Here is a 22,238-nt window from a genome sequence, read left to right on the forward strand (position 1 = left end):
CTATGACATTTTTTTCGACACCTCCTTGGATTTAGGATATGCAGGCCGCCCTTCCTCCCTACTACCACCTGGAGACCGCTTCCATCAACTGCTCCATTCTCTTTCCTTCTACTTTCCTAAAACTTTCTTGACAACTGTGGGTACAGCACCGCCTTGGCTCCGGCCCCGGACCTGCCTGCTCCGTGACCTTTGTCAGTTTCCCAAGGATGGTTCCCCTTCTCTTGTTTATCGTTGGGCATTTGCTGCTCTATGCGCACAAATGAAGGAAGCCACATTTATTTACACTGATGGCTCAAAAACATTATTAGGTGTAGTGTGTGCCTATATTGTTGGCGACACCCCAAATCTATTTCGGCTTCCCGACTAGTGTTCGGTTTATACTGCGGAGCTTTACGCTGTTCTCCAGGCTGTCCAATACATCTGTCACCATCAGCGGATACAGTATGTTATCTGCTCAGATTCTCTCAGCTCTCTCCTCAGTCTCCCAGCTCTGTACCCTGTCCACCCTCTGCTCCGCTGGATTCAGGACTGCCTTCACTTGGGGGGTGTCTCTGTGGCGTTCCTCTGGATCCCAGGACATGTTGGTATCTGTGGAAATGAGACGGCCGATATAGCGGCCAAGGCTGCAGTCTCTCTTCTTCAGCCAGCTATTCGCATGATTCCCTTCGCCGATCTACGGAGTGTTTTATGTCGTCGTGTTGCTCTTTCATGGCACGCACATTGGTCGACACTTCCCCATAATAAATTGCGGGACGTGAAAGCCCTTCCCTGTGCTTGGACCTCTTCCTCCCGAACTCGTCATCGGGAGGAGGTAATTTTAACTAGACTGTCTTTTTAGCCATTGATATCTTTTAAGCGGCGATTCTCCCCCACTCTGTCCCCACTGCTCTCAACTGTGGACGGTGACACACCTTTTACTTGAGTGCCCCTATTTTACTGCGTTACGCACCCGCCTACAGCTGTCGCCTGATATATCTTCCATTTTAGCAGATGACACGCACTCAGCCGATCGCGTTCTCGAGTTCATCGCGTTCTCGAGTTCATTAGTGCCAGCAAGATATCAGTCATTTGAAGCTCTTTTTGGGGACAAATAACCCCCCTTCTATAGTGGTTTTTAAGCTTTCCTTCTGTTTTTGGTTTCGCCACTTTTTTTAGTTTCACTCCCATTGCTGCTGGTTTCCAGTTTGGTTTTTTACCTTTTCCTAAGTCACAGCCCAGGGCGCTAATGACCGTAGCAGTTTTTGTGCGCTAAAACCATAACAAAAAAATGGAGTGCTTGAGTTAGGCACAGTAATTGAGTAAAACTTTTTACATGTTTTGCTATAGTATAGTACAATAAAAAATACTACCTATACACTAGCTACTTAATATAAACTATACTTTATTTCAAAAATTACTTCTGAACTTCAGTGCTGCTCTCTTTTTTTATTACATACTATCCCAAGAAGTGACCTCATTAAAGATGTAGAAAGTTGCATTTACAGTCCAGTTCATTTCCCCTACTCACTGTCTTAACAGTTTTTTCAACTTGGTTACCCAACCACTGAAGCAGTGTTGCAAAACACCTTTTCCAACAAAAAAATAGCAACTTAAAATATTTTTTTAAGTGCCACTTAACAATTAATCTTTTAGAATGAACAAATTCGTGGGCATTTATGAATTTGGGGCATTGGCCCATGCATTTATCCTGGGCATTTGCCCCAACTTATAAATGCCCAAGCATTTTACACCACTATCCCTCTGCCTTTCACCCCCTGCGAGTCTGAGGGTTAGTATAGGCCCGAGGTATTCCTGCGTGTCGTAAAAGGTGACGAAAAGGAGTGTTACACATTTCGGACTTGGGTTTGACCTCAATCTTCCTAAATTTTTCAGAAGAGCGAACCAATTGAGGAAGGGTGCCTTATATGGTGCACTGTGTCCATCATACATTGAGATCTTTAGCCCACTTTCTCATTGTCACTTTGCAGTCCCACCCATTCTCCATCTCTTGGATGAAGACATGTTCCTGGGTGCGTTATCCACCGTGCACTATGCAGTGCCGCTTTCTGCGTCGACGATGACCGTGGACTTCTTAGCACCTTACGTCCAGCATGGTAGCTAGTTGGCAGTGGTGGAGCCACCATGTGCCCTGTTGGTTGTAGCCCCCCTGACCACACAGGGATCGCTCTGCTGATGCCTGAGCCGTTAACTCCACACGTATGTCAAGGGGTAGATGCCCATCTCCCTGGGGTACCGGGACTCCCAGCAGTGGATATCTTGCCAGGTGACTCTTGCTGAGGCTGGGTGGCACCCGTGGGGAGGGCACTTGGTCAGAGGGGGTGGCATCAGGGCGGATGACACGCCATGAAGCAAAGTACATCATATCTTGCTAGTGGTCCACCACCACCAGCAGTCTGTAAGCAGGCTAGTCTATCATCAATGCTAAAAAATATGACCCCAAATTGTTCCCCTCCCTGTCCACACCGCAGGAGGAATGCCAGGCTAAGGATGTCAGTGAAGCTTATTCGCTTTGGTACCTCATATATCCGAGAGTTGATCAGGAATGTTTCATGTTCATGAAGCCTCAGTTTTTTTGTGAAGCATTTGGAAGACAAGTTTGGGAGGTAGAGGGCTTGTCCAAAATGCTCTCTGGGTCAGTCTTGTTACAAACAGCATCCTCTGCCCAGTCAACGGCATTACTCACGTGTGCCAAGTAGGGGGATGTTTCTGTTACCATTACTCCCCATAAGAGCTTAAATATGGTCCAGGGTATTATATTCCACAGGGACCTTCTTTTGCAGTCTGACAACGAGCTGCAAACCAATTTAGAGCGGCGAGGTGTTCATTTCAACCAGCGAATCCATCGTGGTCCGAGGAATAACTAGGTTGCTGCCAGTGCCTTCATCGTGGCCTTCGAGGGTGACACAGTACCCAAAAAGGTCCCCCCCTGCGGGTTCGGGCATTAGAATAGGCCCGCGGTATTCCTGCCTGTCGTAAGAGGCTACTAAAAGGAGTCTCAAATGTTTCGGCCTTCTGTGATGGTCCCCTCTCGGGTTTGACCTCCATCTTTCTAAATTATTCCGAAGAGCGTGCTAATTGGGGAAGGGCGCCTTACATGGTGCACTGTATCCGTCGTGCATTGAGACCTTTAGCCGGCTTTTTCGTCGTTGCAATGGTGTCCCGCTCGTTTTCCATCTCTTGGGCGAGGATACGTCCCTGGGTGCAATTACCACGCTGCACTCTGCAGTGTTGCTTTTAACTGCGATGACGACCTTGGACAGTTTTGCACCTAAGATCCAGCACGGTAGCCAGTCCGTTGTGGTGGGGCCGCCATGTACCCTGTTGGTTGTAGCCCCCTGACAACACAGGGATCGCTCTACTGATGCCTGCGCCGTTAACTCCCCACGTATGCCAAGGAGTAGATGCCTATCGTCCTGGGGTATCGGGACTCCCGGCAACGGCCATCCTGCCAGGTGGCCTTTGCTGTGGCTGGGTGGCGCCCGTGGGGAGGGCCCTTGGTCAGAGTAGGTGGCATCAGGGCGGATGACCCGCAATGAAGCGTGGTACATCATCTCTCGCTGGTGGGCCTCCACCAGCAGTCTCTAAGCTATCGAGGTCTAACCTCAACGGCAGGAAATACGAACCACGATCATTTCCCTCCCTGGCCACTCCATGGGAGAAACGTATGGCAAAAGAAGGCAGTGGAGAATATTCACCCCGGTTCCTTGTGTCTACGCGAGTTGATGGGGAATCGTTTATGTCAACCAAGCCCCAGTTTTTTGTGGAGCATTTAGAGGACAAGTTCGGGGAGGTGGAGGGCTTGTCCAAGATGTGCTCTGGTTCTGTGCTCATCAAAACGGCATCCTCTGCCCAGTCACGGAGGTTGCTCAATTGTGACAAGTTGGGGGATGTTTCAGTTAGCATCACGCCGCATAAGTGTCTCAACATGGTCCAGGGTATTATATTCCACATGGATCTTCTGCAGTCCGACGATGAATTACGCGCCAACCTCGAACGACGAGGTGTTCACTTCGTCCGGCGCGGCCATCTGGGTCCGAGGGATAATCAGGTAGCCACCGGTGCCTTCATCTTGGCTTTGAGGGTGATGTCTTACCCGAAAAGGTTGTGATGTGAAGCCATATATCCCTCCTCTGATGCGGTGTTTTAAATGCTGGAAGTTCGGGCACATGTCATCTCGCTGTACTTCCAGCATCACGTGTCGGGATTGTGGATGTCCTTCGCATCCTGATACTCCATGTGCCCCGCCTCCTATCTGTGTTAGCTGCGGAGAACACCATTCCCCCTGCTCGCCGGACTGTAGGATATTCCAGAAAGAAAGGAGGATAATGGAATATAAGACCCTGGACCACCTGACCTACCCCGAGGCTAGACGGAAATACGAGCGGCTCCATCCTGTGGCAATGACGTCAACCTACGCCGCTGCTGCAACGGCGGTTCTTCCATCATCACGATTCGGCTCTACGATCGGTCAGCATCCACCAGCCCCCTTGCTTGTGGGGGGCACTTCACAACCTGTTGCTCCTGCTCCATCTACTTCAGGAGCAACACCCCCCAACAATCGGGGACATCAGTTCCCCCTTCCCAGCCGGAGAAGCGTAAGACTTCTTCGGCTACTCTCGCAAGGAAGGGGTCCCTTGGGGACCTCCCTTCGCAAGTTCCGACCAGCGGCACAGCAGACACCTGCAAGTATCTGAAACAACCACCGGTCGCTGGTCGTAGGGCGTCACGGTCGTCTTCAGCCCCTGAGACTGACCCGGTGCGGCCCTCCCAGCCAGAACACCCTAAGGCACAGCGCGCAAAGCAGACCAAGAAAAAGGCTCCCAAGCATACTGACATTGCGGTGGCACCTGTCCCACCGCAACCTTCTCACTCTGCATCCGAAGATGAGGTGGAGATTCTGGCGTCCGCTGAGGACCTGGATCTCGCCAGTCCCTCGGATGCAATGGATGGCTGTCGTGCAGGTGGTGACTCTGTAGCAGCAGGGGCCCAGGAGGCGTAATCTGCCTCCCCAGCCCCTTCACGCCTTTCCCATCCATGTGGACGCCACAGGCTGTTACCGTCTGCAGTCTTTATCTTCCACCGGATGGTGCCGTCGCGCAGCATGTCCTGGCTGCTCTGATAGCCCAATTGCCGCCACCTTTCTTGTTGCTGGGTGATTTCAATGCCCACAACCCTCTATGGGGTGGGACTGTCTCCGATGACCGCGGTCGGGCCGTGGAGCATTTGTTGGCTCAGCTCGACCTTAGCCTCTTGAACACCGGTGCTCCCACGCATTTCAGTGTGGCCCATGGCTCGTTCTCGGCCATCGATCTCTCTCTTTGCAGCCCCGGACTTGTCCCATCCCTCCACTGGAGGGTGCATCCTGACCTGCGTGGTAGTGACCATTTTCCCATCTATTTGTCACTGCCCCAGTGTCATTCTTCTGGGCGCCTGTCCCGCTGGGCTCTCCACAGGGCTGACTGGCCGGCTTTTACTTCCGCTGCAACCATTGAGTCTCCCCCACAGGGTGACATTGACGAGGTGGTCCGTGTCTTAACCACGTCAATTATTTCGGCGGCCGAGGCTGCCATCCCCCGCTCTTCTGGACTCCCTCGGAGGAAGGCTGTACCCTGGTGGTCGCCGGAGATTGCTGAGGCTATTCGCGACCGTAGGCGGGCTCTCCAGCGTCATAGGCGGCACCCGTCTCTAGAGACCCTCATCGCCTTTAAGAGGCTCCGTGCCTTGGCCCGTCGTCTTATTGCACGGCGTAAGCAGGAGTGCTGGGACAGGTTCGTCTCATCCCTGGGCTCCCGTGTCTCCCCCTCGCTCGTGTGGTGCCGGATCCGGCGGATTTATGGATGCCAGACCCCTATGGGTGTCCCTGGGATCTCCCTGGACGGCGCTGTCTGCACGGACGCTGCCGCCATTGCTGAACACCTTGCTGCGCACTTTGCTAAGAGCTCTGCGACTGCAACTTATCCCCCCGCCTTTCGCTCTCTCAAGGAGCGGGCCGAGCAGACGCCATTATCATTCCACACGCGTCGTTCTGAAAAATACAATGCTCCTTTCAGCGAGAGGGAATTCCTCGCTGCCTTCGCCGATTGCCCTGATACAGCACCAGGACCAGACTGCATCCACACGCAGATGCTGAAGCATCTCTCCAGGGACTGCCAGAGACACAGCCTCACCATCTTTAACCGCATTTGGAGCGCGGGCGTGTTCCCGTCGCAATGGCGAGAGGGTGTTATTGTCCCCATCTTGAAACCCGGTGCGGACCCATTGGCGGTGGACAGCTATCACCCCATTACCCTCACCAACGTTTTGTGCAAATTGCTCAAACGTATGGTGGGGCGGCATTTGTGTTGGGTCCTTGAGTTGCGCTGTCTCCTCTCTCGATCCCAGGGTGGCTTCCGTCGGGGCCGGTCTGCAGCGGACAATTTGGTGCGGCTGGAATCTGCTATCCGCACGGCCTTTGCCCGACGTCAGCATCTCGTTGCTGTCTTTTTTGATCTGCGGAAGGCGTATGACACCACATGGAGGCATCACATCCTTGCTACGTTGCATGAGTGGGGTCTTCGTGGTCAGCTCCTGGCTTTTCTTCAAACCTTTTTATTGCGCCGCTCTTTCCGGGTGCAAGTGAGTGCCGCCTCTAGTTCACCTTATATACAGGAAAATGGGGTCCCGCAGGGCTCGGTGTTGAGCGTCTCCTTATTTCTAGTGGCCATTAATGGTCTGGCTGCAGCCGTGGGGTCGTCGGTGTCTCCTTCTTTGTATGCCGACGACTTCTGCATCGCATTTAGCTCCACAACTACAGGAGTCACCGAACGCAGGCTGCAAGTAGCCATTCGCAAGGCAGCATCATGGGCTCTGACTCATGGTTTTCAGTTCTCTGCAGCCAAGACTCGAGTTATGCACTTCTGCAGGCGTCGGACGGTCCACCCTCATCCTGAACTTTACCTCGACGGCCACCTGCTTGAAGTGGTGGACACTTGCCGCTTCTTGGGACTCGTGTTTGATGCCCGGCTCACATGGGTTCCTCATATTACTCAGCTGAAGCAAAAGTGCTGGCGGCACCTCAACGCCCTCCGCTGCCTGAGCCACACATCTTGGGGTGCGGATCGCTGCACGCTGTTGCGATTATACAGAGCCCTTGTGCAGTCCAGGCTTGATTATGGGAGCCTGGCCTATGGGTCTGCATCACCCTCAGTGTTGAAGTTGTTAGACCCCATACACCACTGTGGGGTTCGGCTTGCAACTGGCGTTTTTCGTACGAGCCCCGTGGATAGTCTACTGGTGGAGGCCGGGGTTCCCCGCTGCAGATTCGCCGCCATCGACTGCTCGCCGACTATGCTGTCCACGTGCATTGCTCGCCAGGCCATCCCAATCGTCGCCTGCTTTTCCCTGCCGTGGTCCTCCATCTGCCCGAATGGCGCCCTCGGTCTGGGCTTTCAATAGCTGTCCGCGTCCAGTCCCTGCTGTCGGCACTGGGGTTATTTCCTCTTCTGCTTCCCTTCCGGGTCCGTGCACCTACGCCTCCCTGGTGTTTGCCCCAGCCGTCCGTCCGTCCGTCTGGACTTGGCACAGGGACCCAAGGACTCGGTTCCGCCTGTGGCCCTCCGTCGCCGTTTTCTTGCGCTCCTCGCCTCATTTTCAGGCTGTGAGACTGTCTACACTGATGGTTCCCTGGTGGATGGACGCACTGCCTACTCTTTTGCTCACGCTGCCCATGTTGAGCAGTGCTCCTTGCCGGCTGGCTGCAGTATTTTTACTGCAGAGCTGGTGGCCATTTTGCGCGCTCTTGAGCTTATGCGTTTCTGCTCAGGTACATCCATCGTCATCTGCAGTGACTCCCTGAGCAGCCTCCAGGCCATCGACCGCTGCTATCCCTCTTCTCCTGTGGTATCCTCTATTCGGGAGTCTGTTTCCGCCATTACCCGCTCTGGTCGTTCGGTGGTCTTTGTTTGGACGCCAGGTCACGTTGGCATCCCGGGGAACGAATGTGTCGACAGGCTGGCCAAAGGGGCGATCGACGCCCCAGCTTTGGAGATCGGCCTCCCAGCTCGAGATCAGCAGTTGGTATTGCGCCAAAGGTGCTTGGGATGTGGGCTGCTGAGTGGCGTGGCCTGACATCCCCAAATCAACTGCGGGCTGTTAAGGAGACAACCGATGTGTGGCAGTCCTCCCTGCGGGCTTCTCGCAGGGACTCTGTAATCCTGTGTCGGCTCCGCATCGGCCATACCTACCTGACGCACGGCCATCTTTTGCGTCAGGAGGATCCCCCCGTGTCGGTGTGGGTCCCGGCTGACGGTCGCCCACATTTTGTTGGAGTGACCCCGACTGCGCACCCTCCGGCAATCTTTTAATCTCCCGGGCACTTTGCCTTTGGTTTTATGTGACGATGCCTCCATGGCTGACAACGTTTTAAATTTTATGTGTGGTAGTCCTTTTTATGGTTCCATTTAGGGAGGTCCTGCACATTTCTCTTTCTGTGTCTCTTGTCCTCTAGTCTCTCATATTTGTTTGCCGATTTTAGTGTGTCGTAAGATGGTTGACTCTTTCCCTTTTTTTTTTTTTTTTTGTTCTCGTGGTCAGTCAACCAGTCTTCGGCCATCTTCTTTTCTTCTGTTTCTTTCTGTCTGGTGTTCATCTGTACTCTTCTTGTCTGTAGTGTTCGTTGCATACTTCGTGTTCTTTCAGTGCCTGGGGGGGAGTCTCCTTCCCCTTGGGGTTTTCCCTGCTCCGCGAATTTATGTCTCGCCTGTTTTTGGAATGGGGGACTGTGATGACCTTAGCTGTTTAGTCCCCCTTAATCATCCCACCAACCACCACCACCACCACCACCACCACCACCCAGAAAGGTCAAGACGATGGTCTACTGTTGAGACGTCAAGCCATGTATCCCTCCCCTGATATGGTGCTTAAAGTGCTGGAAGTTAGGCCATATGTCTACCCACTGCACTTCAATCATCACATGTCGAAATTGTGGACGTCAATCACGTCCCAATACTCCATGTGCCCCGCCTCCCATCTGTATCAACTGCGAAGAGCATCACTGACATTGTTCGCCAGAGTGCATGATTTTGCAGAAAGAGAGAAAAATCATGGAATGTAAGACCCTGGGCTGACTGACCTACAATGAGGCTAAGAGGAAATTTGAGCACCTTCATCCTGTGGCTACGACCTCCTTTTACGCCGCCGCTATGAGAACAGTTGTGGCCCCATCAGTTCCTTTCATCCCCGTCGCCTCTCAGAACCAGAAGACTACACCTGGGGCTGCCACACATTTCAGTGTGGCTCATGGTAGTTACTCGGCCATTGATCAACAAAGTAAGAGCCTACGGAATATCAGACCAGCTGTGTGGCTGGATTGAAGAGTTTTTAGCAAACAGAACACAGCATGTTGTTATCAATGGAGAGACATCTACAGACGTTAAAGTAACCTCTGGCGTGCCACAGGGGAGTGTTTGGGACCATTGCTTTTCACAATATATATAAATGACCTAGTAGATAGTGTCAGAAGTTCCATGCAGCTTTTCGCGGATGATGCTGTAGTATACAGAGAAGTTGCAGCATTAGAAAATTGTAGCAAAATGCAGGAAGATCTGCAGCGGATAGGCACTTGGTGCAGGGAGTGGCAACTGTCCCTTAACATAGACAAATGTAATGTATTGCGAATACATAGAAAGAAGGATCCTTTATTGTATGATTATATGATAGCGGAACAAACACTGGTAGCAGTTACTTCTGTAAAATATCTGGGAGTGTGCGTGCGGAACGATTTGAAGTGGAATGATCATATAAAATTAATTGTTGGTAAGGCGGGTACCAGGTTGAGATTCATTGGGAGAGTCCTTAGAAAATGTAGTCCATCAACAAAGGAGGTGGCTTACAAAACACTCGTTCGACCTATACTTGAGTATTGCTCATCAGTGTGGGATCCGTACCAGATCGGGTTGATGGAGGAGATAGAGAAGATCCAAAGAAGAGCGGCGCGTTTAGTCACAGGGTTATTTGGTAACCGTGATAGCGTTACGGAGATGTTTAATAAACTCAAGTGGCAGACTCTGCAAGAGAGGCGCTCTGCATCGCGGTGTAGCTTGCTCGCCAGGTTTCGAGAGGGTGCGTTTTTGGATGAGGTATCGAATATATTGCTTCCCCCTACTTACACCTCCAGAGGAGATCACGAATGTAAAATTAGAGAGATTAGAGCGCACACGGAGGCTTTCAGACAGTCGTTCTTCCCGCGATCCATACGCGACTGGAACAGGAAAGGGAGGTAATGACAGTGGCACGTAAAGTGCCCTCCGCCACACACCGTTGGGTGGCTTGCGGTGTATAAATGTAGATGTAGATGTAGATTTATCAATTTGCAGCTCAGGACTTCTCCCATCTATGCAATGGAGAGCACATGATGACCTGTGTTGTAGTGACCACATCCCAATCTTCCTTTCGCTCCCCCGGGATCATGCCCATGGACGCCTACCCAGATGGGCTTTAACCAGGCAAACTAGGTAGCCTTCATCTCTGCCGTCACTATTGAATCTCCCCCAAATGGTGCCATCGATGTTGTGATTGAGCATGTCGCTACAACAATATTTTCTGTGGTGGAAAATGTGATCCCTCGTTCTCTAGGGTACCCCTGGCTAAAGGCAGTCCATTGCTGGTCACTGGAAGTCACTGAGGCAATTCAAGAGCATCGGCGAGCTCTACAGCAACAGAAGTGGCACCCTTCCCTAGAGCACTTAATAGCCTTTAAGCAGCTCCGTGCCCGTGCTTCAAAAATGACAGAAACAGGAGTGTGGGGAGAGGTATGTGTTGACCATTAGGTTCCTTAAGTCACCTTCCCAAGTTTGGTCGAAGATCAGACACCTTTTTGGGTACCAGACCCCAACAGGTGTCCCTGGTGTTAACATCAATGGTGTACTCTCTGCCGACACAGACGCAATTGCCGAGCACTGTGCTGAGAACTATGCTTGAGCCTCTGCATTGGAGAACTACCCCCCAACCTTTTGCACCCTCAAATGGTGGATGGAAAGAAAAATCATCTCATTCACTAAACACCACAGTGAGCCCTATAACGCCTCCTTTATAGAGTGGGAGCTCCTCAGCACCCTTGCACATAGCCCCGACACAGCTACTGGGCCGGATCGGATGCACAGTCAAATGATTAAACATTCCTCGTCTGACTACAAGTGATATTTCCTTGTCATCTTCAACCGGATCTGGTACAATGGCATCTTTCCATCGCAATGGCGCGAGAACAAGTCTGCCATCCGAACAGCCTTTTCCAGACACCAATACCTGGATTCCATCTTCTTTGGCTTGCGTAAAGCATATGACACGACCTGGCAACAACATATCCTTGCCACATTGTATGAGTGGGATCTTCGGGGCCCGCTCCCGATTTTTATCCGAAACTTCCTGTCGCTCCTTTCTTTCGGTGTCCTAGTTGGTGCCTCCCGTATTCAGGAGGATGGCATTCCGCAGGACTCCCTATTGAGTGCATCACTATTTTTAGTGGCCACTAATGGCCTAGCAGCAGTATGTGTGTGTCTCACATACTTCCGTCGGCTTTGTACTATTCATCCGGAACCAGCGCTTTACCTTAAAGATGATCTGCTCCCTGTAATAAGAGACGTACCGATTCTTAGGACTGGTTTTAGACACCCAATTGACTTGGCTACCTCACCTTAGTCAGCTTAAGCGAGAGTGCTGCCAGCACCTCAGTGCTCTCCGCTGCCTTAGCAACACCAACTGGGTGCAGATCACTCTACGCTGCTGCAGCTCTACAGAACCCTTGGTCTATCCCACCTTGACAATGGGAGTCCGTTTTTCAGTTCGGTGGCGCCCTCAGCGTTGCGTTCACTTGACCCAGTGCACCACAGTGGTGTTCGCCTTGCAACAGGAGCTTTTAGAACTAGTCCGATGACAAGTGTCCTTGTGGAGGCCGGAGTCCCTCCATTGCAGATCTAACGTGCACAACTGCTTACTAGTTATGTTGCACACATTGTAGTTCCCCTGAGCATCCGAATTACCATTTCCTTTTCCAATCCGCAGCAGTTCATCTCCCGTATCGGGGGCCCAGATCAGGGCCCACGATTGTGATTCACGTGCAATCCCTTCTCTCCGAACTGGAGTCCTTCCTTTTACCACCTCTAATTGATGTCCATTCTGGAACTTTTGCATGGCCATAAGGACTCAATTAATCCTGCCACTTTCTGCTGTCACTTCCTCTAGATTCTTGACGTGTTCTAGGACTCTGGAATTTTTTATGCAGGAGGATTGATGGCTGATGGTAATGTTGACTTCGCGTATGTCCACAGAGGCCATATTGAACAGCATTCCTTGGCTGCAGTGTATTCAATGCAGAGCTAGTGGCCATATCTCGTGTACTTCATTACCTGTTCCTGTTCCGGTGAGTCGTTTCTTCTCTATTCTGACTACCTGAGCAGCTTACAAGCTATCGACCAGTGCTATCGTCACCATCCTTTGGTAGCGAACATCCAGGAGTCCATCTCTGCCCTTCAACGGTCCAGTCATTCAGTGTTGTTTGTGTGGACCCCAGGACACGTCAGAATCCCAGGCAACAAACTTGCTGCCAGGCTGGCCAAACAGGCTACGTGGAAACTGATCCTGGTGATGGGCATCTCTGAAACTGACCTGCATTCTGTCTTATGCCGCAAGGTTTTTCGGCTTTGGGAGACAGAGTGGCATAACAGTATGCACAACAGACCGCATGTCATTAAGGAGAGTGCGAATGTGTGGAAGTCTTCCCTGCTGGCTTCTCGCAGGGAATCAGTTGTCCTTTGTTGGCTCCGCATTGGCCATATGTGGCTCATATATGGTTACCTCCTCCGTCGCGAGGACCCACCTCAGTTTCGCTGTGGCTCCCAAATGACAGTCATCCACCCCTTGCTGGACTGCCCACTTATAGCTGCTCTACAGTGGACTTTTAACTTTCCCAGCACCCTACGTTCGGTGTTGGATGACAATGACTCAACAGCAGCTCTAGTTTTACGTTTTGTTCGTAAGGGTGGGTTTTATCATTTGATGTGAGTTGTAGCGCATGTCCTTTGTCCCTCTGTGTCCTCCACCCTAGGGCTTTTAGGTGGTTTTCTTGTCCTGTTTGGCCCATTGTAGTGTTTGTTGTCCTCCTGTCATTCTTCTGGTTCTTCCTTTCTCCTGTTATTGTGACATATATCATCTTTGTTTTCTTCTTTCCCTTGGGCAATTGTTCTACTGTGAACAAGAAAACGATGACCTCACAGTTCGGTCCCTTCCCCCCTTTTAAACCAACCAAAGTACCAACCAATCATGTCTAGTGGGACCGAAAAACAATAGGGTTGATACTGGGGTCTTCATTTTGGCATTTGAAGGTGATTCACAGTCTGAAAAGGCCAAGGTGGTGGTGTATCATTGCAATGTGAAAGCATGTTCCCCTCCTGTGTTGTGCTTCAAATGCATGAGATTTATGCACAAGCCTTCATGTTGTAATGGCAGAGCTCCATGTGTAGGGACTGTGGACATTTGTTGCACATGGACATGCCTTGTGCCGCTTCCCATGTCTGTGTCAACCATTCCCCTGTTCACTGGAGTGCACCATCTTTTGAAGAGAACACAACAAAAGATGGCTGGCTGACTGACTGACTTACAAAGAAGCCAATAAGAAATAAAATCGTCTGCATCCTCTATGTGAGACGATAACATTTGCTATGGCTAAGTCGTCATTCTCTCTAGTGACAGTACGTCACCATTTCACATTGAGCCCTCAGGGCCTCTCAACTACACTCATTTTTCTTCTGGTTGGGTGCACCCCTCCCCCCACACCTACTTCCAATGTGTTGACTTACCACCCACTGGAGACGTTGATCCCCAACCCCCAGCCAAGAAGCAATGGCCTTCTCTGGCATCTCACCAGAATGGAGTTCCTTTGGGATGCTTCCTCCCTGAATTCTGCTTATCTGCAACTGAATTCCAGCCCGTGACTGAAGGAACCGCAGGTTGCTGATCACATGGCTTTGCTTTCCTTTTCTGTCCTTGAAGCTAGAGCAAACAAGCTCTCATAGACATCAAAATTGTGAAAGGAGAAGAGGGCCGAAAAGAATACTGCCAAGAAACAGCATGTTCTGCGGTTTCCCATGGCATTGGACCTTGCATGTTCCTACACTGTACCTAAGGGAGAGTTCTTAGTGGCCCTGTGGCACTGGATCTCCCTACACAATCTGCTACAGAACCGATGTGTATTAATATTGTGTCCTTGCTACTGGTGGCAGCAGGCAATTCTGGAGCATGACATGCCTCCTTGACCCTTCCCACGTTCACTGGATATCAGTAGCATGATGCTCTACAGGAACTGTAGGTTTTTTCACTACCTGGCTGAGTTAAGATTTCTCCTATGCATTCCCCTGCTTTCTGCATTGCCCTCTATTGCAAACACCTTCTCTCCATGGCTGTCGGGTATTTTAAGAACACAGCTGGCAATGACAGAGCATTGGGTGTAGTTTGCATATATGTTCTGGACCCTACCTGCAGTGAACATGCTCCACTCTGTACGACTTCGGAGGATGTGGGAGGATGTGACTGTTGTTGTGAGGATATCTCTGGTTTTTACAGTCTGTAATGTGTATCTCCCTCCTGATGATGAAGTGCCCCAAAATGTGTTGTTTGCGCTGATTTCTTGACTCCCCCCCTTCCATATTTTGGGTGACTTCTACACCCACAGTCCCTTGTGGTGTGGAACTACAACCACTGGCCATGGTAAAGCTATCAAAACTTTGGTCACAGAGCTTGATGTTTCTCTTTCTAATACTGGTGCCCCTGCACACTTCAGTGTGGTATATGGATCTTATTTGCCCATTGAGCATTCCATTTGCAGCCCTGGTCTTCTCTCCATCCTTTGGAGTGTCCATGATGACGTTTGTGACAGTGATCATTTTCCATTTGTCCTGTCCCTCCCTCAGGATCACTTGTGTGGGCTTCGATCCGGATGGGCTCTCAGCAGTACTGACTGGGATGTCTTTGCCTCTACCATCGCCCTTAGCACTGTGCCACATGGTAGTATTGATTCAGCTTTCTAGAGCATAACTGTAGCCATTCTATCAGTTGCAGACTTAGTGACCCGTTGTTCTTTCGGGTCCCCCTTGTCAGAAGACAGTACCTTGGTGGTGGACTTCAAAAATCACCATGGCCATTAGAGACCACACATGGGGGGCTCTCTAATGCTGTAAGCAACATCCATTGGCGGAGCACCTCATTGTCTTTAAGGGGCTCCGGAAAGGCTCAAAATCATGAAAAGTTCAATTTTTACTTTTTTGCGTTTTCTGAATCTGCAGACTATTACCTTTTAATAGATATATAATTTATTCAATTCCGAAGACTACAACTATTTTTAAATTTTTTTTGAAATGTGTTCTACATGGGCGTGACCCACTGTGGCGCTGTTAAACTGCTGTCAAATGGTGTTATTATTAACGTCCCTGTTCATCAGGTACATTTTAGTGATGTGAGATAAAGTATGTGTTGTGGCTAACCTGTGATGGTTCAATATATATCGCTGGTGTGATTGTCGATTGTTTCATGTTTATTTACTCTGTCATTATCTCGAAAATATTTGTAATTAATTCTGTTTCTTGAGTCTCTGTTTTGTTGAAGTATAATAATGAGTAAAAGTAAAGTTATTAGAAATCCTCTGAAGGCTTTTAAGAAAAGGAGAAATGTTGGAAAGCCGAAGGTATGTGTTATTACTGTAAACAATAAAGACGATAACCAAGTGAGTGAACCTAACCTCTCAAGTGCACCTGCCCATAGCAGTCAAAGTGGGAAAGAAAATACTTCACAGAAGAAGCTTGGTTCAATGAGTGAAAACTATGAATGTTTTATGGGCGAATTGGATGTGAATGAAATATTTGATATGTCGGTTCTCAAAGGAATTTTTTCAAACTGTGTAAGATGTATTCATTGTAGTGCAGTTGGTCTGGAACTCTCCATAATAAAGCACGTAGGACTTGCTAGTGAAATACAACTGAAATGTGATTTTTCTGTGGCATCATGAATCTTCCAAATCCCCACACCAAGTTTACGACCTATAATAAATTAATATGGTCTAAAGTAGAAGATGTCTGTATAGAATCTATGAAGAACGCTGTGGAAGAGGCAGTAATGGAAAATAATGGTAACAGAGATTTGACTGCAGCGTTCGATGGTACCTGGCATAAACGGGGACACACATCTCTTCATGGTGTAGTATCTGCCACCAGTATGTATACAGGGAAAGTTTTAGATGTAGCAGTAATATCGAAGTATTGTAGATGTCCACAAAAATATAAAGGTACACATGAAAATAATTGCAAAGCTAACTATAGTGGCAGTAGTGGAGGAATGGAAGTGGCTGGTGTTGCCAGTATATTCCAGCGTTCTGAGGCGTGTGATAAAGTGCGATATGTTAATTACCTTGGTGACGATGATTCTAAAAGTTTCAAACATGTTCAAGGACTGAAGCCTTATGGTGATGATGTTGTAGTGCAGAAATTTGAGTGTATTGGACGCGTACAGAAGCGAATGGGAACAAGACTTCGGCGACTGAAAGCTTCGTACAAAAAACAAAAACTCAGTGATGGTAAAGGGTTGGATGGGAAGGGAAGGTTAATTGACAGTGTAATTGACAAAATACAGAACTATTATGGAATGGCTATTAGGCAAAATACACAAAGTGTCGACGAAATGAAGAAGGCTGTTTGGGCTCTTTTTTTTTTTTTTTTTTTTCATACTTCTTCAACCGATGAAAATCCCCAACATTGCTTGTGTCCCAAAGAAGAAGACAGTTGGTGTAAATATAACAAAGGATTGCTAACTGGTGAAGTGTACACTCATAAGCATAGTCTGCCTCATGCAATAATGGAGGTGATAAAACCTATTTTCAGAGACTTAGCAGCACCTGAACTGTTGAAAAAGTGTATTCACGGAAAAACTCAAAACCCCAATGAAAGTGTAAATAGTGTTATATGGTCGAGAATCCCCAAGACTGTATTTGTTGGAATAGAAACACTTCACTTTGGTGTGTATGATGCTGTTGCGACTTTCAATGATGGCAACATTGTAAGGTGCAAGGTATTTAGAAATATGGGAATGAAGATAGGTTCTAACATGGTACGAGCGATGCTGGCTTTAGACAAGGAACGCCTTCGGGCTGCAGACAGGGCTGTAAAGAGTCTAGAAATACAAGCAAGAGTAAACAGGAGGAGGAACAAGAGGAAGCAGGAGGAGGAGTTTGCAGAGGATGAAGATAATCCATCCTATGGACCTGGAATGCACTAAAAAGTTAATCCAATCTTTGTCGCTCGATTCCCAAAACTTTTATTTTCTCATACTAATTACATGTTTTCTAAGGATCTTCCAAACATATTTGTTTCAAACTTTCAGTAAATGTTACACAGTACCTTCTGCATAATTTAACACAGCCTTTTTCCAAAAAACTGTATTTTTGAATATATAAATAAAAAATTGCAAAAAAATGTTGTGAATTTTCATTACAATTGAAAAAAAAAATCTTTAATAACTGAACTAAAATTTTGTAAAATCCCTGTGTTAAGTTGTAGCCCATATTCCAATAAATAATCTGTAAAAAGTTCAGCTTCCTACCTCAAATACTTTGTGAGGAAAGATGTAATTTATAAGCGTTATTTTAACATTGCAAGTATAGGGCGTTCCGGAGCCCCTTAAATGGCTTCATGAACAGGTGTGCTACCTAATAAAATGATTTGGGGGGGGAGGGGGGGCGGCAAGAATGAAAAGAATGCTGGGAATGGTATGCTACTACCACTGGACTGCGTACCCCTCCTTCACAGGTTTGGACAAAGGTTCAACTTCTCTGTGGACACAAGTTCCCCACATGTGTAGAATTTTTAGTATGCAGTTTCTGTCCTCAAACAGCAGGTTGAGTGAATTCACTTACTTTTCATTACCCATCACTGTAGCCACATAATGTGCAGTTTAATGATTGGGAATACCTCATTGCGCTAGCTCTTTTGCCCCGACATGGCTCTAGAGCCAGACTACATCCACATCCTCGTACACCTATTGGTGAATTGCCAACATAATGTCCCTGCAAATTTCAACTGTATCTGGAGGTGGAGTAATCTCCCATCTCAGTGGCAAGGAAAGATGATTGTCCTGGTATGAGAATTGGGAAAACACCATCTTGAGAAGAACAGATTTCACCCAATAAGTCTCATTAATGTTCTCCACAAGTTGCGTGAATGTATGGTGAGCTGGTGGCTGTGTTGGTACCTTGAATCTCTTCGCACTCCATCCCAGGGTAGTTTTTGCCGATGCTGTTTTACTGCTGACACTTTGCTCTGCCTGCTGACACTTTGCTGTGCCTGGAGTCTGTTATCTGGTCAGCTTTTCACCAGCATAAATGCTTTGTCACTGTCTTAGACTTGCAGAACGCTTATGGCACCACAAGGCATAACATCCTCGTTACACTACATCAGTGTGGTCTCAGGAGCCCGTTTCCGATTTTTGCAAGGAACTTCTTGTCAAACTGTACTTTGCGGGTTCAAATAGGTGCTTACCACAGCACACCATCACCCCACAATCCTCCTCCTCCAAAATACAAGGGAATGGGGACCTGCAGGGCTATTTATTGAGTTTGCATCTTTTTCTAGTGGCTGTATCAATGCTCTAGCTGCATCTGTGAGGTCTGCAGTGTCACCCTTCCTGTATGGTGATGATTTGTGCATCTATTATTGCTCCTGCACTGTGGGTGTTGCTGAACATAGACAGTAAGAGAGTTCCAGATGAATGGCACAGTTCTGGGCTCTCACTCACGGCTTCTGCTTTTCAGACTCAGAGACATGCATCATGTACTTCTGTTACCATCGTACTGACCATCCACCGCCAAAACCTCGATGACCAGTCGCTCAATGTGGTGGAGTCTTATCGCTTTTTGGGACTGGGCTTCAATGCTCAACATCTGCATCTTTTCCAACTTATGCCAATGTGCTAGTTGCACTTGAATACTCTACACCCTATCAGTAACACCAGCTGGGGTGCAGATCACTCCACACTTTTGCGGCATTGCAATGCTCTGATTCTGTCCCATTTTGATTATAGTAGTCTTACACTTGCTTTGGCATCACCTTCAGCATTGTGGATGCTGGACCCGATACGCCATTGTGGTGTTAGGCTTCTGACAAATGCCTTTTGGACCAGCCCTGTGAGCAGTTCACATGCGGAGACTGGGGTCTACAGTTGACGAATGAACCGGTTTTGCCTACACACATACAAGATGCAGTGAACTATGCTCCCTGCCCAACGGATGCAGTGTATTCACTGCAGGGCTGGAGACTATTGCTTGAGCCCTCAGTCACATTTGTTCTTGCACTGCAAGACATTCTTAATCTACAGTGATTGCCTGAGTAGTCTACAGGCTATTGACATGTGATACCTTGACAGCCATTGGTTGTGACTATCCAGGATCTTCTTTCTGACCTCCACCTAGTTGGATGGTCAGTAATCTTTGTCTAGACCCCAGGTCACGTTGGGATCCCAGGGAATGATCATGATGAGCAGTTGGCAAAGTTGGCTACCAGTATGCCAACTTTGGAGATGGGTATACCGGACCCAGACCACCGGTTGACTCTTCGCCATCAATCGTTATAGGCTTGCACATGGAATGGTGTGCCCTAGTTTCTCTGAACAAACGCAAGCAATAAAGAGACTGCGACCATGTGATAGTCTTCCATTTGTGCTTCTCACAGGGAATCTACAGTTGTCACCTTTGCATAGGTCACACTCAGCTGATCCATGGCCACTTCATACGATGTGAGGATCTGCCCCACTGTTGGTGTGGTGCCTTTCTGCCTGTGGCCCACATTCTACTGGACTGCCTTAATTTGACCATCTTAGTGTGAAAACTTAAATTTGATGATACGATGCCGCTGGTTCTAGTGGATGATGCCGAAGTGGCTGATCTGGTTTTGTGTGTTACCTGTGGAGGTGGTTTCCACTGATCTCTGTGAGGTAGGGCACATAAGCCTCATTGGTTGCTTCAGGGGTTGGAGGGGTGCCCCGTTGCCTGCTCCAACCAAGTGGACCTATGGCTCCCCTTGCTCGGTGGTCTGCTGACTCCTGCCCTTCCCACATTTTTAATTCTTCTTATTCTTATACATCTTCCATTGACGTACTGTCCCTTTCCTGAGATTTTATCAATTTGTCTGCTTGCTAGTATTCTTGTGGTAATTGGCTGAAGAATTGGCTCCTTGGATTGAACTTAGAGGGGACCAGAATGAAGTAGAGGTGAGTAACAAGCTAGTGGCAATAGGAAGGAAGGGGATGAGTATCAGAAGAGGGTGCAGTATGGGAACTAGGAGAGATTATTAAGAGATTGCAAGACTAGGACGTGTTTGGGGTGATACAGGCTATGAAGCAGATACTGAAATTGATGGTGTCATGCTTGATGTAATACCAAGCAATGTGATGGAGTGAAAGGACTGAACTTGCGTTCAGGTCAGGAGCAGCAAGTTTCATATCCCCATGTGCCCATTCAAATTTAGATTTTCTGTGTTTTCCTTGAATTGCTTACTAGGAACCATAAGTGGTATATAAATGCGATTTTATCAAGTTAATATAGCTTAAACTTCATATTTGTTTATATAATCAGGTGACATGTTGCGAACTTAAAGTGCAATAATTACATTGGCTGTATACCACCAAAATATTTATTCCAACGCATGTATTCAACACCTCAAAACAAAGATACCCAAAATCCTTCAAAATTTATTCTGTAATAAAATTGTTAAGACGTATATTTTTTGTACTTAGTGATAATGTCCTCTTCTGCTATATGATCCTTGCACCTAATAGTTTCCAGAGGCCATATTTGTTTACAGAATGACAGTTTACGTGTGATGTGTTAAAACAGTGAAAGAAACCTGTGACCACTGGAGGTACTTGATTTTACGTATTTTATTTTAACAGTTTGATATAATTTTAGTTTTCTGACAAAAGAAACCGAAAACCAGTTCTAAAATAGTGTTTTGTTTCTCCACTAGACAGTGCCCTAACTTCCTCAAAAAAATCTTAACACAATACACACACTTCATACTAACAAATGTAAATCCACGTGATGATAGAGGTTTAACCCTTTGAAACGTGTTGTGGAGATAAACCAACAGTGACTGGCAACAGTAAACTTGTCTCATTTAATGTCGATAACAGTCACGGTAAAGCCTAACATAAAATGTTCACATTTAAAGGAATGAGCTTTGTTCGTATGGAACCATCTTGGGTAACGGCATGTCAGTGTTGTTTCGTATACTCATCAGTGCACCTCTATGCAAAACAACCAGTCAAATACACAATAGAGATGCTTAGCCTTTGCATGTTTGTACTTGTTTTGTTATTAGAACAGGGGTATGATAGAGTATTAAAAACAAAACCCATTTTTTAACCACAGTCGTAGTTTTGAAGGGTTGTCAAAAACTTTGGGCTGATAGTGATATTCTTTCTTTTCTTATTAACTTCTTTTCTTCTTAACTTATTTTTAGTCATATTTACTTTATAATCATGTTTGACTGCTATCTACTTAATGATATTTACTTCAGTCTCCCTATCCTTCCTCCTCATTGGCATGTTGGCTGACCTGTGCAATAAACTACAGAAGACAGCTTCTTTATAAGCCTGTGGATGACATGACTCATTAGCAATCACTGCATCAGATTTAGGCATCCTGTAAATGAAAAGTGCATGCTGACTGCTCTACCTTTCAATTTTCAAATTGAAGAATTGCAAGTTGCTATCAATTTCGTGCTTCATGATAAACTCTTTTTTTGTAATCCTATAGGTGTTGTTGAACCTTTTCATATTTCTTCTGTATCTTCTTCAGAACTGTCAACAGGCAGTAAAGTATTGTCTGTGTAACATTCATAGTAACCAGTTCTACCCATGATGGCATGGTCAGATTTCAAAGCTTTATCTTCTTGCTGCAATTATTGATTCAAGTCATCCACAGGCATATAAAGTAGCTGTGTTCCATAGATTAGTGCACAGGGCTGTCAACACACCATGAAGTGAAGTGGGAAGAGGGAAAAGAAGTAAACGTTAAAAATATAGCAGTTAGCAACAGTTATAAAGTAGATATGGTTAATAAATTTCTTCACAAAAGTAATAAGAACAGAAAAAATGTACTTAATGAAAAAATGGGAAGGATTGCTATGTTGCATTCCAGAAAACTCTCTCAAAAGATGGCGAACCTTTTT

At 47.6% G+C, this 22,238-nt stretch overlaps 1 protein-coding gene across 1 annotated transcript in view; it reads left to right on the plus strand.

The window, feature by feature from the left end:
• LOC126248027 (structural maintenance of chromosomes protein 4-like) overlaps nucleotides 1-22,238 on the plus strand; it is a 245,003-nt gene that overhangs the window by 173,165 nt on the left and 49,600 nt on the right. The gene's annotated exons all lie outside the window — the stretch shown is intronic.

This window comes from Schistocerca nitens, chromosome 3 (assembly GCF_023898315.1).
Source record: "Schistocerca nitens isolate TAMUIC-IGC-003100 chromosome 3, iqSchNite1.1, whole genome shotgun sequence".
NCBI lineage: Eukaryota > Metazoa > Arthropoda > Insecta > Orthoptera > Acrididae > Schistocerca > Schistocerca nitens.